Source organism: Hyperoodon ampullatus (assembly GCF_949752795.1).
Source record: "Hyperoodon ampullatus genome assembly, chromosome: X".
NCBI lineage: Eukaryota > Metazoa > Chordata > Mammalia > Artiodactyla > Ziphiidae > Hyperoodon > Hyperoodon ampullatus.
This window is the reverse complement of record NC_136913.1, coordinates 21,174,891-21,192,685: the sequence shown is the minus strand read 5'-3', so window position 1 is coordinate 21,192,685 and position 17,795 is coordinate 21,174,891. Positions and strand designations below refer to the sequence as shown.

The following is a 17,795-nucleotide window of genomic DNA, read 5'->3' as shown; positions in this document are numbered from 1 at the left end:
GGGGGAGGGGAAAGGGAGTCACTCATGCCATCTCTAAGCTAAAGAGTTCAAATTAAATGTTATAACCTTACATCAGAAGTGGGTAGTAAGGATGTAAAACACAAATTTGACTAGTGGTCCTCACAGTGTGGTCCCTGGACCAGCAGCATCGGCACCACCTGGGAACTTGTCAGAAATGAAAATTCTCAGACCTGGCAAGTCACAGTCTCTGGGGTGTGGCCTAGGAATCTGGGTTTTCACAAGCCCTCCGGGGGATTCTGATATAGCTAAAGTTTGAGGAGTACCAGCATTATTGCTACATGTTGTGGTTTTTTTTTTTTTTTATGCGGTACGCGGGCCTCTCACTGCTGCGGCCTCTCCCGTTGCGGAGCACAGGCTCCAGACGCGCAGGCCTCAGCGGCCATGGCCCACGGGCCCAGCCGCTCCGCGGCATGTGGGATCCTCCCGGACCAGGGCACGAACCCGTGTCCCCCGCACCGGCAGGCGGACTCTCCACCACTGTGCCACCAGGGAAGCCCACATGTTGTGTTCTTTATGTGTGATTCAGTTGGTCTATAAATACCTGAAAATCTTATACTGGTCCACCCCAGTATAAGGTCTCCCCCTTGAAAACGTAAAAAGTGAACTAAGGTGCAATTCCAAGTGCACAGGTCCCCTGTAGGCCCATCCCTTGCTGCCAATTTGTAGGGCAGCTAAATGATTTCCCCATTCAGTGTAGTCACTCTGTGACATAAAAGACAAGCGGTTCACCTTGAGGGCCCTTGTGTTCTCTGCTTCTGTGGGAACGGAGCTGTAACTGCAGAGCTTGGCTGGGATACATGGCAGTCATGCTAAGGGAACACAGTAGGATTTATTCTGCACACCTTGCCCTAAATCAGATTTGCTGTGCCCGGGTTCTGTATGCCTGTGATCCAAGTGCACAGGGGAACACAGACACTCATTTAACAGCCCCTGCTACGTGCCAGGCACAGTTCTAGGCCCTTTATTTGGATTAAGTCATTTAATCCTTACAAGAAACTCTAAAGTAGGTACAAATACTAGCCTCATTTTACAGACAAGGAAGCTGAGACACAGAGAAGCCAAGTCACTTGCCCAAGGCCACACAGAGCTGGGCTCTACCAGGCAGTCTGGTTCCAGAACCTGTGCTCCTAGCCCCTCACCATATGCCTCTAGGTTGGCAATACCAGAAGCTAGATGAAGGTTCTTGCTAGCAACTAAATCCTGGTTTTGTGCTTTCACTGCCCCACCTCTAAAAAATCACAAGGGCTCAAGTTCAGATATGTAGGAGCGTGTGTAATCTACAGTCTAAGGTGAGAAAATAAGGCCTTCTCTCTGTGAATGAGGCCATTAGTGGACATGTAGCTGAGTGTTAAACAAATGAGCACATCTAGGTCCGTGCCTGGCACTGAGAGGGCTCTCCCAAGAGCAGAGCTAGCCATTATTACATACCTGATGAACGAGGAACATTTCACACTTAAAGGGAACAAAAGCCTCACATCCAGAGTTGCCATACTGTTGCTGCGCCGTTATAACTCATAGCCTTCTGAGCATCTCCATGACCCTGATAGATTTGCTCTTAAATCTGCCGTAGCTGGATTATTTGCTGAGACATTTTCCTGTGCGTGCATGTGCCAGGGTGAGTGGGATACTTACTATGTTTTTTGAAAATGTCTGAGGGGCACCAGCTGTCAAAGTCCTCCTTCCTCACATCTCCTCACGGGCCCCAACCCTGAGGTTCAGGAGACACTTCATTGTATCACACTTGGCTGAAATATTTTGAGTCCTTTCCTTCATACACACACACACACACACATACACACACACACGCACGAGTTGATGTCCCAGGGATACCTAGGAGACTGTTTTCACAAAACTCTAACCATATGCTAAATTTTTGTTTTGATGCTTTGGGGTTGATGAAGAGCAAAATGTCTTGAATGGTTCTAACACTGAGAGTGTGTTTTCATCCATTCTTCTCTAAGCTTGGCCCAGTGAATTTTGATTAAAAGAACTCCTAACTACAAAAAAAATTCCAAAATATGAGAAGTTACTTTGGAGGAGAGAAGAACCAAGAGGAATTTAAAGACAAGAGAGAGTTAAAAGAAAGACTTTGGGGGAAGGGTTCAGAATAGGCTAGAAAAGGAGTGGTATTGAAAGCATGCATATGTGTAATATTTAGTGCATTGTTTGTTCCCATGAACAGTCTAATAAATCTCCCTTAGAGTGATTACTAAATATGTCAAGAGAAAAAGATTGCCAAATAAGATGGTGCTAAGCCACAGGGCTGAACCCAATTATAGCAAGGGGATATTTTCCATCCATTCTCTAAGGCGACCATGCCACACTGGGTGGGGAGTTGTAAACTATTTAGTGATCTGCCAACTCTGCCGATCTACTGCTGGGACCCCGTGGGACCACAGACCAAAGAAAGTAGACATGCTGTTAACCCCTGTACCACCAGCTCATAGGAGGGAGGCTTGGAAAATAAGAACCTTACTGAAGTTTGAGAGGGAAGGTTTCTTAACTCTCAGTAACCAGAACTGCTGTGAGATTCACCTGCTTTGAATTTCCGAAGGGAAGGTGGGTAGAACGTGTGTCACTCTTGCTTCTCAGTGGCAGGGAGATGCTGGGTGAAAAAGCAGCCAGAGAAGGGGTGTTGGCTGAGGCCACCCACCTGGCAGGGGGAGTCTACTGGGATTTTACTGTGGGATAAGAGGTGAGAGGATAATGAGAGATACGGGAAAGGAGAATGGAGACTCCCTCCTGGGACTTTTGGGATTACTCAGTTCTGATCTTTGGTTCTTATGCCTACACGTCAAGTACACGCACCGTCTACTCTTGGCTGTCCACAGAGCCACGGGCAGACACACTGCACGTGCTACTCGGACATCTACCTGTGCGGGGTTTTAGAATGCCTTGATTTACTTTCCTAAAGGAGCCCCACTCAGGACAGCAGAGGCATTAGTAGGTGATCTTAGATTATATTCACAGGAGAAAATGGAAGCCAGAGATCAAAGCTATGCTTTTTTTTTTTTTTTTGGTTTATACTCACTCTAAATTTCTGCACTGAAAAAGAAAAGCAACGTGAAAACGATGACAAGTTAGTTTACAGTGACTTCATCTTTGCCTTTAAATTAATCTTTGCTCTTAGGGGCAGAAGGGGGAAAGAAAGATAGGAAAACATCATAGCATGATATTGAGATGGTGACCAAGACACCTCAGTCCATGAAATGGACAATCTCAATCCCTGTAAGCTTATTATTAGAGACCCTCAGAAAAGACAAGGAGAGGGAAATGACAAACTAATAGTCCTGACCCTTAATATAGTCTGAATCTGTCATGTGAATCAGAATATAATCCACGTTTCTATAACTATGTATAGATTTTGGATTATTCACTCAACACACATTCAGTAAGTACCATCAAATCTACTGTGTTGTCAAAATAGGATAATTTCCCTGAATTTAGGGTGCTCACACTTACACATGGAAAATCACATAAGAGATCTGACGTCCAAAACAAAGGGACTATCCTAACAGTAGACAATGCCGAGCGCTCTAGTAAAGCCTAATCCAATGTCGGTCTTGATCACAGTATGTTTATTATTATTGTATTTGCCGCCTAAGAGGCCAAACTGAATGTTAAATTGAGATTCATTCTAGGGCTCTGAACATACTGTTTAAATTGTTAGATTCTTTTCTCTCATCACCCTTCAGGCTAAGAATGATGACAGTAATAGTAACTAGTCTGCTAAGTACTCTCTATATAGTTTTCAAAATTTATTCAATACAAGACTCTATGGACATGGTTAAATCATTATTCCCATTTTATAGCTGGAGCAATTGAGGCCTAGAGAGTCTATACCAGGGCAACTTTAGAACTTTTGGGGAAGAGTGAAGAATTGTCAGCCCACCTGGTTCAAATGACCGGCCTTGATGTGACTGAACTGTGGGACGGCCACATTTGGGGATCTGGGGTCCATTAAGAGAGACCAGAAATAATCCAAACAGCCAAACTTCATCTTTAGGCAGCAACAGAACATGGCAATGTTAACAGGTAATGAAGGGGATGGGTTTTGAACTTACTGAATTTTCTTACTCTCCATCCAGCCTCTTTAGTTGCCAAATGAAACTTCTAAAACCGGCATACCAAGAAAAAAGACCGGGGGGCATAATGGAATCCAGTAATAAGTTTTGACTTCAAGTCTGGCTTTTGCTGCTTAGGTAGGAGTGTCGGAGACCCTAGGAATGTCACTCTGCTTCTTCATGTCTCAGATTTTTCAGTAAAAAAAGGAGGTTGGTCTAGCTAATCTCCACGGACAATTTGGTTCTAACATGACATGATTCGAAGATGAGTGACACCCACAAAGTATACAATCAGATCCTCAGTGAGAGAAAGTTAACTTCATAAATATCAATTTGAGATTTATTACAGCTGCTTGAAGTATGCTTTTCCAACACACTGAAGTTCTTTTTAGGTCAGTGACAGATCTGATAGTAGATGAAACCCAGAAAGAAAACCACAGGATAGGGAAAATAGGTTTACTGGAAAAAAAAAAAAGATTCCCTTCTCTGAGTGATTTCCCGTGCTGGGGAGGCACTGGCTCTTATAATCCCCTTCTGCCAGAGCCTGGGACAAAGCCAGTGTGGGCTGCTGGTCACGACAGGCCAGAGTCTAATTTCCTCTCTGCCTCTCCTTGGCACACTCAGATCTTCCTCAGAAGACAGCAGGGGCACCTTGTAGAGGAGAGTACAGAAGGGAACTGGGAGGAAGGAAGTGTCTGCTCCTGACTGGTAATTAACATAGGAAAAATACCTGTGGGTTCAGAGAGCTTTTACGAAACCTTCCAGCTCTTTTTATATTTGTTTCTTGTTGAAAAAGGGGAGAGAGAAGGCAGGAAGGCCATTCTGCCAGGCAGGGCAATTAACACCTCAAGCTGTCCCCCAGCAAGCTCAGCTGTGCCGGGAGGCTCAGAGGAGGTGGGGGGTCCCCGGGGGGATCAGTCTGATGGCACCACCTTTATCAGCTGCCTTCCTTTCCTTATCTCACCTTCCCGCCCCCTCCTTCTGCCACTCCCAAATAAGCTGCACACATGGAAACAGTTTAAAAGGGGAGCTTATTGGTTTGCCTTTCTAACCTATATCATTTGCCCCCAAACATTACCTTCAAAGTGACACTAAATCAAAATTGCTTTAAAATGCTTTCAAGGAATATCTGGTTTTCATCCCCGAATGAAGTGTTTTCTTCACTGAGTCCGTCCAAATTCCAGGCCTTGATCAGGGTCTATATTCTGCCACTGTAAGTGGGTAGGAACTGACTGGCAAGGTATCCTCACCCAGGACACAGGAAAGCACCTTGAAGTGGATGGATCTGGTCTCTGCAGTTCATCAATTACGCTCGCTCCCTCGGTGTTATGTTCTGTCTCTGCATGATCTCACTCTCACCCACTCTCTTTCCTCTTCTTTTAATAGAAGTGTATTACATCAGAACATCAGTCTCAAGTTGGGGATTGTTACTGTGATTCATTTGTAGTGCAGCCAAAAGCAAGTTAGTCATGCCTTAATAAGTGGACAGAAATATCATTCTGCCTTTGAAACATAGCATGTTCGGAGGACACCAAATTTAAGCTGTGGATATAGCTAAACAAGTGACTATCCACACGCTTTCTTTACACACAGGTGCCTGGTGTCATGCTGACCTGCTCCAGTGACCAAAAAAACAAATGGTTACCTTTGTCAGTACTGCAGTGCCAGTGCAGGTCTGGGAGAGTGGAATGTTTCTGTTTTTCTCCTTGCTTTACGGGTGGTAAACACTGTGTTGCGGGTGCTGACACTAGAAGCCCCACATTATAATTCCCCAAACAGGTTGTTTGTCTTTGCAGCCTTGACTGAAAAGACATGGCAGCTTTGGATTTGAAGCAAATAAATCTGCGATTTTCGAAACAAAATATAGTAATGACGAAGGAAAAGGCAATTGCAATATCTCATTGCAACTTTTGCCTGATTCCACGTTGGTCTGGATGAGACAGAATGCAATGAACCACAGGTTCAATACTCTCTTTTTTCCTGTAGTCTGGGAGAAAATTTGACTTGCTCTTGATTACCAAAAAAAAAAAAAAAAAAAAAATTCCTTGATATGAAGACTCCTGGAAATCTGTAAAGTTAAACTTTCTGATTAGAGTGGTTATTTTTGAATCCTGCTGTCCTCACTTGACTTTCATGGTCAAGCTCAAACTCTGCTTGAGCAAGTTTGTGGGTCATGAGTTTTGCTAGGTAACTAAGAGAACAGGATGCTCTCAGAAATGGAAGAATATTAAAGCTGACTGGCTAAGAGGCAAAGAGAAGTCCCAAGGAGCCAAATGCCTGGGGAACTGGCAACAACCGTTTTAAGATTTGGTCAGGAGACCACAAATAACTATGCAAGGGGACAGAAAAAATAAAAAAAGGATACCGAGGACGTCTAGGTCTGGAGAACAACTGTGAACCTAAGTGGGAAAAGCACTGGATCAGGAGTCAGAAGACTTCAGTTTGAGTCCTTGTTCTGGGTCTTGCTGGCCACATGAGTTAGAGATAAATAAAGAATGAACTTTTGAAAACACATACCTTGCCACTTCCCTGCCCTAAAGTCTCCAGTGGTTCCTCATCGTGCTGAGAGCAAAAACCCAAGTCCTGACTGTAGCCAACAAGATGATCCATTGCCCTTGGCACTTTCTATGGATTCCTATCTCACCGTGCCCTAGTCACACTGCCCGTCTTTGTCATGATTCTGCCTGGAATGTCTTTCCCTCAGATAGCCTTACTTCCTTCACTTCGCTGCTCAAATGTAATCATCTTCCCTGACTCCACCCCCAAGTTAAAAAATAGCATCCCTCGTCATCACCATCATCTTTGCTTGTTTTAAGTTTTTCACGGCACCAATTATGATATGGCATTACATTATATGTAATATATACGTATTTGTTTCTTTATTCTGCTGTCCCCACTAGAATATGTGTTTTACCATGCTGGAGTGTTTGTCTCTTTGGTCTGCTTCTACATCTCCATTACTTAGTTCCTGAAACATATACTCAGTAGTTATGGAGTAAACACATGACTGTAATAATCTTGTGAGTGAATGGATTTTAGTCTGTCTCATGGGCATGATGAGGGCCAATGAGGTGATAGATGTGCATGCATATTGTAAACTCTAGAGGGCTACACAAACGTAGTTCTTATTCAGCAGGGAAGCATGGAGTGGTTAGTATCTTGCAGCTGTCCAGACACAACCCTACAATTGATTCCTGATTCTCCTGGAGCCCGTGATCTTTCCCACGATTTGGCAACATCTTGTGCTGTAGTGGGAGGGACATGGGTTATGGGGTCAGAATGCCACCAGTTCAAATCCTGCTGCTTAGTGCTAGCTTTCAGGGCGTAGACAGCTGCCCCTATCTCCTTACCACTTCAGTGCACAGCAGCCCTATTTCCAGCCTGATGTGGAAATAATGAAGCATTAACGTACTATCTCAATCCCAAGCAGCCTGGATCGATGACTAAAAACAGTTTGTGTATAAATAGCCCAGCTCCCTTGTCCCCAAGGTGGGCTGACTCTGCCACGTGTGTTCCTCATTGGCTCCTGGAGTTGCCCAGTGGGATTAGGCTCCAGTTGCCCACAGAGTAACCGGCTTGACAATGTCCCCATAACTTACTTCTTCCCTTCCCCGTCTCATGTTGCCATTCTCTTACCAGTGCTTCCTGGGGTTGTCTTCCAAATATACTACTTGCATCAGTTCCTTGACTCTGTGTCAACTTTAGGGGGAACCCAAACTAAGACAGTTACTTCAGGCATTTAATTCAGTTTCATTATCTGTAAAATGGGGATAAACCTGACCTCATAGGGTCATTATGAAGATCAAGTGTGATAACATAAAAAAGGTGTGTGGTCTGGCATTTAATATCGGGTTAAACCATATGAAATTTCCACTTCTATAGGTAAAAGAGTGGTTCAGTTTTGGCAGTTTTATGTGGATCACCTGACTGACCTTCAGCGAGGGTCTGTTCTTTCCCCTTTTAGCCCCTCCTCCTTTCCAAGAGTCCTGCCAGAACTCCCCTGGGGGGAGGGGGTCACAGACAATTTTATTTGGTTTCCAAGGACCAGTTTGGTGGTACCAGGACAGGCTTTTAGGAAAAAGACAACAGTTTGGGGCTAGAATATCTACTCATTCCCTTTTCCACGAGCAAAACTGAGACTTGCAGATACTATGGCCATGAGTCCCTGCATGCAACTGGAATGCACACTTTTAGCAGTTTTCAGCTTAAGGGAAAAAAATGCCATATAACCCACATCGCTGAACTATTTGGAACTGCAAATAATTGATAACAATATTAAATCTACAAAATTATGAACAAGCGTCTTCATCAGATGAGCTCTTTGGCAATTTTTTTTCCTTCAAAGGATTCACTAAGTTTGTAATGGGCACTGAGCAAGGAAAACGTTCCGCCTGATGACATGGCGGCGGCACTCCTGAGTGGTGGACCGTGAGCTTTATAAGAGCGAGTACTTGATTTAATTCATAAAAGAGTGTGTTACCTGATTTTCTTCCTGGAAATGTTTTTTTTTTCTGTTTCCCAAACTACTGACCTTACAAAGCTACTGACCTTAAAAATCACAGGAGTGTCTCAGCTGCTGCCCTCCTTTTCCAGATCTGAAAAGAAGTCTTACAGAGCAAATGGTCAAGGCCATGATAGTTTCTGTGATTCAGCTTGCTAGGGCCTTGATCTTTCTGGGAGGTGCCAATGTTGGTGGCCTCATGTGGCGTGGAGAACACAGACTGCCTGGACTCAATTGCCAGCTGTGGCTCTTAGTAGCTATGTGATCCCGAACACTAAGCTGTTACTTAATAGCTCTTTCTGTGCCTCAGCTTCCTCATCAGTAAAATGGGGTCAATCATAGTACCTATCTCCTTAGGATTGTTGGAGGATAAGTGAGAAATTGAATGGAAACTGCTCCATATAGTCTCTGACACACAAGTGTTACCCAGTAAAGGTTTGTTAGCAAAAAAACCAAAATGAACAAACAAAAAACCCCCTTTCTATCCTCTGTTTTGCCTTGTCCCCCTTAATTTTTTTCTTTTACCCATAGAACTTCCTCAGTGTTTCTTGAAAAGTATCTTCAATGAAACGTAAAGGTGACAGATGTTTGCTCACATCTTTACTAGAGACTAAAGGGTAAATGGGGTTAATAGCATGCATCAATACACATAATTGAAGAGAAGAGCTGGACTGTATGTGTTTACAAGTTGCACTCGCTAATTCCAGGATAAGCTCCCAGCCTGAAACCATTCCACCTTTTTCAGGTTAGCTGCCCAGTTAGATTACTGTGCACATCCGACCAGGAAGGGGACTATGGTGTGGGCGAAAGAAGGAAACTAAAAGGTGTTAACTGCCTATGAAGGCTTGGGCTTTGTGCAGAGAATGCTGCATCTATCATCTCATTCAGTCCTCACAGCAGTTCGGAGAGGTCGATGTTACACTGCATTTACAGGTGAGGAAACTGAGCCGCAAGGAACTTAACTTGCCCACGGTCACAAATTTAGTAAGTGGATCAGCCCAGATTTAAATCTTGGGCTCATAAGATTGTCTCCCAATGGGGTTTTTTTGGCACAGTAAAGACTTTACCCCTTCATCTCTGTGCTTTGGCCATTTGGATATTGATAAACTTGTTTTGGGGTGTTAGGCTTAAGCATGGTCAAGCCACAGAATGACATGGTTAGGGGCAGTTATGAATTAAAAGTGGTGACGACGTAGCAAAATCAAGGGGTCAAACGTGACAAAGCAGCCTAGGGGAAGCAGCAAGACTCTGACCTGTAGTGAACAGTGAGGCCCAGCAAATGCCAGATATCTATGATAGAGACCTCAGAGAGAAGCTACAATCTCATTACTAGTGACAAGCACATGCCACTAGCTGGAGATGCCAAAAACAGATGTATGAAGACAAGCCTTTCATCGGTCCAGATAGCAGCCTTTGCATCTTGTATGTTTTCTATGTGACTCTCCCCCCCACCCCCTATACACACACGCAGAAGGAAAAAGAAAAAAATACGTTATAGAACATATTTGTGAAAAGGGCTGGCAATTTGGGGATTTATTGCAAAACATCAGATTTAAGTTGGGGGTGTACAGGATTTGGGTATCACTCCTCCACAAAGGCAGTTTAACATTAGAATATAAATGCTCCATGAGGGCAGGGACTCTGCTTCACTCCGTACTGTATGGTACATAGAGGAAGCCCAACAAAGCCGTGCTGACTGAACCTTCAGTGTTTGTTCCTTCTTGCTGATTTATATTTTCTCTGGTGACATTGAATGATACTTCATTTGTACCCAAAGGCTACTGTTCTACCTGCATATCATTTCCATCTTAAATAAACAGATGACATTGAATTTAGTCCTGTCACTTACACACTGCAGACAAATGGCTGACCTCATTAGACAAATGGATATGGTTAGACTATAATGTAAAAAATGTAAGAGCAGAGAAACAATTTAGGTAGGAGATTGGGTACTGAAATAATTATGTGTTATGCTTAATTATAGAGTAGTTTGAACTTTTTCTAGTGTTTTTGTTTGTTGGAGGGGAAAAGTTTTCTTTTAAATACAGAAGAGTTTAGAGACTAACATAAAAACTCCCATGTACCTATATCCAATGTCATGTCTGTTTCTGGCCCTGATGTTAATGCTGTCCATGTAGGCGACCATATAATTTATCATGCAAACTGGAACACTTTGAGAGTGCAAGAGGGCACTAGTAATTTCACAGGAATACCAGGCATAGAGTGGGACCATCATAAGCAAAGTAGGATGTTCTCCCTATCTATGGGGGTCTCAGAGGAGGTAAGCACTGATGTGACTTCATCCATTTATGCCTCACAATGGGCATGAGATGGCAGTCCTTTGGTTTGCAGACCCATCACTGCTGATGGAACCTAGATTGTTGCAGGTGATGCTATCCTGTCATCAGACAGGCCTCTGGGAAAGGAATCTGGAGAAACTCCTTCTGTCTCTAACTACTTCCAACCACACCTACCTTCCCACCATTGCAACTTCCTTCCATGTCAAGGCTCTGATGTTTTGCAAGATTCAGCTCTCACATAGCCTAGTTCTGTTCACTCCTGCAGAGGTGGAGTGCATCCATAGTACCCTTAGAACATTCCATCTTCCTGCCCTGAGCACACTGGCCTTGCTGGAATTGACAGATAGCTTCCCCTTGGTTGTCTTACTGACATGTGGCTTCGTCCAGCCAGGAGCCAAGGTTGCTTTCCATGTCCAAAGGTGTCACTCTGGGTCATTCTGTCTTGCTTTAAGGCCGACAGTGGCGCTCAGACTTGGCTGATGAAATTTTTCAAGGCTCGCAGATGTGAAGACTGTGATGGGTCTCAGGCAGATGGGAGGCCAGAGCATTTGTGCTTCGTTGGGAGTTAGAGGTCATACAGAGAAAGTTTTAGGCATTTCATCACCAGTTAAAGCAGTGAACCATCTACTCAACATGTACTAGGTGTCTATACTATGCTGGGCATTAATATAAGCCCTGGGGAGATAAAGAATATTGACATAGTTTTACCCTCAATAAACTTAGAGTATTGTAGAGGGACTTTAGGCAGGTTGTCAGAATTGGTTAGCACAGGCGAACCACAGAGTGAAGTAAAGTGCTACAGTTCTATAATAGGAGTAAAGGGGGAGTACACGGAGTCTAGTATGTTGGTGTGTGTGTGTGTGTGTGTGTGTGTGTAGCAGTGGGGGTACAATGAAATACAAAGTTGGAGAGGAGACGGGCCAGATGAGGGAGGATTTTCACATTCAACAAATATGTATTAGTAACTATTAGTAAATCTTACATCAAGCCATGTGAACAAGATAGGTATGGCTCTGCCCTCACAGAGCATTCAAACTATGAGAGATACAAACAAGCAAAGAGGCAACTACAAAATCTGCATGGAGTTCTAAGATGGGAGAAATACTGGATATTAAGGGAAGGGCACCTACACCAACCTTGCTGGTACCAGGGAAGTCTTCTTCTTGAGGAAGTGACTTCTAAATTAGCACCTGAAGAATGAGAATAAATTAACCACAGGCAGAGGCTTGGCATGGGTTCTGGAACTGGTGGGGAGAGTATATCAGGTGGCGGCTACAGCATGGGCAAACTCGAGGCACAAAATGGATGTCGGGGAAAAGGAAGTGATTCAGGCTGGTCCGGGAACTGAGAGGAAAGCTAAAGAGGCAAGCAAGGTCCAAGCCACATGAAGCCTTGTCTGCTGAGCCTGGAAGACAGGCTTTGTCCTGTCGGCACTTGGGAGCCAGTGAAGGGTTTCAAACAGAGAATCAGGTAGTAGAAGCCGATGACAACTTTTAAATCTGCAGTACTGATTAATCACTTGAACTGCATTTCCTAGGTTTGGGTCTTAATGTGTCGTCTATCAACTGCATGTTTATAGATGTGCAGGTCTAGCCGATGTGTGGCCTTGCACTTTTCTGTGTGTATGATTGTAAAGACCATACAAGTGCAGAAGTTCTTGGCCAGTTGCTTCAAGTTCCTCTGTAGCAGATGTGGTTGGCACCTTGTTCATATCCTCCAGCCCTTAGCTCTTGAGAATATACCTACCTAACCTTGAATCCCAGTACCCACCCCTCTTTGTCAGAGAGCCCACTTTGCCATCTGCTTGGCAGGCCAAAATTTCTGGGGAATTGACGTCCCCTGGGAGCAGACCTCAAGCAATGACAGATGGGAGTTGGCATCGAAATACCCAGCTCCCTCCCCATGGGTGGGATTACTCATGGGTGAGTGTGTTTTAAACTGGTTCCCAGAGCTTCCCCAGTGGGTTGTGCTCTAGTTGCCCACAGCCTTGGTCTGCTTGATCACATACCCTTTGAGGCTCCTTCCCCAGTGGGTTGTGCTCTAGTTGCCCACAGCCTTGGTCTGCTTGATCACATACCCTTTGAGGCTCCTTCCCCTTTGTCTCACTGCCCTGCATCCCTTCTGGTTGCCCTTCAACTCCCAAATAAACTACCTTTACTTGATTTCTTATTTTAAGATCTGCTTCTGGGGAAACCCAAACTAAGATGTCTAATAACACTCAAAGCCTCTGGAATTAGAGTTTCCTAGTATCCTCAAAATACTAAAGCATTCTAAAACCAACCCCCCAGTTTCTTGTGTATTCAAGTAATGGTTACGTCAAAATTCAACCCTTAGGGAGTAAATTTATGATCTTTTGAGCTTCTCTTCATATTGTCTTTTGATGGTGGACACATTTCTTTGATGTTGCCAACTTGCATACAGTAGGTATGCAGCAAATATTCCTCAAGTGGCTCTGATATGTTCATGAATGTCAATGTCCGGATGCTACCAACAGCACTTCTCCCTCATTTGGGGTAGAGTCCATTCTCCTCATTAAGGTTTATAGCTAATCACATGTTGGGTCCAGGGTATATTGGTGACAAGAATGCACGGTAACCCCTCAGGAAAGGATTAGGCCTACATCCTGCCAGGAATGAACTGTGAGATGACATGATCTCTCATCTTTCTTGCTGATGGTAAAGGAAGCAGGCATTTCTTTGGCTTTTCTTTATTTGAAAAAAAAAAAGACACTCAGAGACACAGTTAGCAGCCTCTTTGCATGCTTCTGGAACATCTCAGCAGGTAAGGTCTCAGGCTTCAGTGTCCTCTGTTGACAGCAAGTGCTGGAATGTCGCCCATGTTGGATGAGAGTCCCTGTCTTTACATTTCTGGATTTCTGCTGTTATGGTGGTAGGTGTGTGGGAGAGACAGCTGGTGTGTTCACTGGATTCCTTCCCAGGCAGTGGTGTGCCCAGGGAGTACGTGCTGCCAGTACAGGTGCTGAAAGTCTGCATGATGATGGTGTGTCAGATGTCAGTAAAACTGAGCTGATTTGCCTGCCAAGATTCAGACTGCTTTTCTTCATGTCGGTACTCACCACTGTTGGATGCTCTGCTGGGATGGTGGTCTAACGCTTCCACCTTATTAATGGGGTCACTGAATAGAATGTGTATGTGTGTACAGCGTTCATTATTGAGGTGTAACCTGTATATAGAAAAGTGCACAAATCTTAAGTGTACAGCTCAATGAATTTTATATGTACGTACCTATATAAACATCGCCTGGATCAAGACACAGAACATCTACTGCACCCAGAAGGCCCCCTTGTGTCCTTTCTGGTCAATACCCCTACAACCCCCAGGGGAAGGTTATTCTGACTTCTATCAACATTGATTAGCTTTGCTTATTCTTGAGTTTGTGGTAAATGGAATCATGCAGTATGTATAGCTGACCCTTGAACAACACAGGTTTGAACTGTGTGGGTCCACGTACATTCGGGTTTTTTTCAGTAAGTATATTCTACAGTACTGTGGTTGGTCTGTGGTTGGTTAATCTGTGGATGTAGAACCACGAATCCGGGGGGCCAAACTGTAAAGTTATATATGGATTTTCAATCGTGCGGAGGGTCGGCATCCCTAACCCCTGTGATGTTCAAAGGTCAGCTGTACTCTTTTGTGTCTGCCTTCTTTTTTTTTTTTTTGCGGTATGTGAGCCTCTCACCGTTGTGGTCTCTCCCGTTGCGGAGAACAGGCTCTGGACGCACAGGCTCAGTGGCCATGGCTCACAGGCCCAGCCACTCCGCGGCATGTGGGATCTTCCCAGACTGGGGCACGAACCCGTGTCCCCTGCATCGGCAGGCGGACTCTCAACCACTGAGCCACCAGGGAAGCCCTGTCTGCCTTCTTTTACTCAGCCCATGGCCTCTGAGATTCATCCCTGTTGTGTTTATCTATAGCTCGTATTTTAATTCTTGCTGCATAGTATTTCATTGCATGAACATACCACAGTGTATTTTTTCATTCTCTTATCGGTGGACGTTTTGGGTTGTTATCAATAAAACCGCGATGGGCATTCTTGTACAAGTCCTTTTGTGGACATCTGTACTCATTTCTCTCAGGTATATGCAGTGGTGTGTTGGTAAATGTGTAACAGTAAGTTCTCTAACAAAAATAGCTCTGACTTGTACGATTTGTAAATACCGCCACCATGACCAGTTCCAAGCTACCAAGGGCATGTGGGTTAGGAAGAGATGTGCCCAATCAGCTTTCAGGAGCCAGTGGGAGCCAGTCTCAGCATACCACTGGGTACAGAGACCAGGAGTGGAATTTCAGAATCAGAGAGTAGGCATATATTTGGTTTAAGTTTTCCAAAGTGATTGTATAGTTTTACATTCCCGCCATCAATGTATGAGGGTTCCAGTTGCCCCATATCCTCAGCAACACTTGGTATTATCCGTCTTTAAAATGTTTACCATTCTGGTGGGTGTGTACTGGTACCTGATTTTGGTTTAATGTGCATTTCCATGATGCCTGAAGCTTAGCACCTTTGCATATGCTCATTAGCCATCTGGCTATCCTCTTTTCCAACGTGCCTGTCCAAGCTGTTTGTCCCTTTGGTTATTGGGTTGTTGGGTCTTTTCTTTATTGATTTTTAAGAGAATATGTAAGTTCAAGACAAGTGGGGCTGGCTTGTAAAGAAAGCCAAAAAGAAGAGCTCCAGAGGCAGCCTGGCATGCTGAACAGAGCCTGACATTGGGGCCACACAGACTTGTGATCATATCCAGCCAAACAGGTGACTACCTGATAACACTGAGTATATCCCCTTCTTGAGCTTCAGTTTCCACACCATCAAAATGGGCTTACTATCTAGAGTGCTGTTGGTTTCTGAATGGGACAATGTAGATGGAGTGCCTGGCAGAGGAACACATCACAGGTTCTTAGTAAATGTTGGAGCCTCGCCCCATCTCAATCAGAATCACCTGTGAGCTTCTAGTCACGAGGCACATGATGGTTTTAATGCCTAGAAATCCCATATTCTTCCTGGCTGTCTAGTGGTGTCTTGTCGTAAAGCTACCGCCTGTCTCATGATGTGAGGGCTTTATTCTTTGTGAGAAGTAGCATTTCTCTTTTTGTGGGAGGCATGATGGCAAGGTTTCCTAAGCATGATATTTTGCAGTGCCTTATCTGATGTGAGGCAGGAAGGATCTGCAGGGCACTTTTTAGAGCCATGTTCTCTGTTTAGGGGGAGAAGCTGCTGCAGAGCAGGACTAATAAGAAAGTGAGGCTGCTTTGGAAAGGGCTGCTGAGTGAGCAGCCTAGTTGTGGTCCCCAGCCCTCCCTCCTGGGAGTTTGGACTTGTGAGGAGCGATGGACTCAGCTCAGGCATCACCCCCTCCAGGGAGCCTGCCCTGGAAATGCAGACAAGGTCCTCTCTGGTCCCCTGCGTGTGGACACATCTGTCTCATCACCTGCCATATCATAAGGACATCTTTCAGCTCTCTGAGTCTTATTCTTTGTTATATCCCCACTCCCAGCACAGTGCAGGCACACAGTACTTAAGAAAGAAACGTTCTGGACAAGCCAACACACTCTTGCCCAATCGCCTTGGCATCACCAGCATGCTTTAAACAGCTTCCACTTGCATGGCCTAAAGCCTAGTTAAATATTGAGAAGTGATCAAGCAAAAGAACTAGGTAGTTCTCAAATACTCGGGGTGGGGGGTGGGGGGGAAAGCAAAACAAACAAAAAGGCAAACAGACAAGCAAGAGGTACCAGAACACGTGGGGAATGATGATTGCTACAATGAGTATATGTACTTTTATGTCTAAAAGTAAAGATGCTGTGACAATTTAAACACAAAACAAAACAGCACTGTAATGCTTTTCCAGCCCAGCTCTCAAGGGAATACCACAGGCATTTATTAATATAGGCAGTTCTAGAAAGAATAGGACATTGGAATATGGACTAAGGAGATTTTAAAATTCTGAGTCTATTATTTCCTCTCCCCTTTTCCATGCTGAAGTAGCTTTATCAGAATCAATATAAACCAGCCTGCAGATCTCAAAGTTAGTTCGGGTTCATTTAAGAAATGGATGAGCCTAGGCATTACTCTGTTACCTTGTAAATAACATAGCTAGTAGAAAGCTGAGACATAAACACAGAAGTATCCCTGTAAATGTCACCTTAGTGTTTCCCATCTCACATTAACCACTTAAATCATTGTTACACTCTGTAATGTGCTTATTATATGTTATGAGGTGCTTCTGCACTATTATAATGGATATCGGTGAGCTTTGTAACTTCTCTTTTTAAGTTAAAAAAGGGGCAAAAATGTCTTTAATGGGGAAAACAGAAATGCTAAAGAACAGACCATTTTGAGATGGAAACGTCTTCATGGTGCTTTGCACACAGCTTTATGAAGAGAGATCCCAATAGGCAGCAAGCAGCTCTCAGTGGGGAAACCCCAGATTGTTTTTATGAGCTGGAGACTGGTGGCATTGGCGGGTCACCCTGAAAAAGATAAACCACTAGCCATCGGCTACTTCTGACTTGAAGCTCTGAGGGCATGGTGCACGGTCCCAGAAGCCCTTCTATGGAATCTGGGGGCTTATTAGCAGTGAGCACTGACTGCGGAGGCTCCGTTGCGCCTGCTGGCCTGGTGACCCAGGAGATGCGGTGGTGGTGGCGAGGGCAGGGGGCGGGCAGGAGCAAGCTTTTGGATGGATTCCAGAAAGCAGCCTCAGCAACCCCAAAGGAAAGACTTGTTCAGAGGAAAACGGGAACAGCATCTGCATGGATTTGGGAGAAAGGTTGGGAGGGGCTTCCAGAATATGCAGAGGGGCCAACAGCAGTAAACACAAGGAATTTCACGTTGTTCTCAAAGCCTTTAGCCTCCTGAAGAGTTGTTTGTATAAATCCTTCACAATTTGGG

At 44.5% G+C, this 17,795-nt stretch overlaps 1 protein-coding gene across 1 annotated transcript in view; it reads right to left on the bottom strand.

The window, feature by feature from the left end:
* Nucleotides 1-17,795, bottom strand: part of PTCHD1 (patched domain containing 1) — a gene marked incomplete at its 5' end in the record, with an annotated part of 50,813 nt that overhangs the window by 13,681 nt on the left and 19,337 nt on the right. The gene's annotated exons all lie outside the window — the stretch shown is intronic.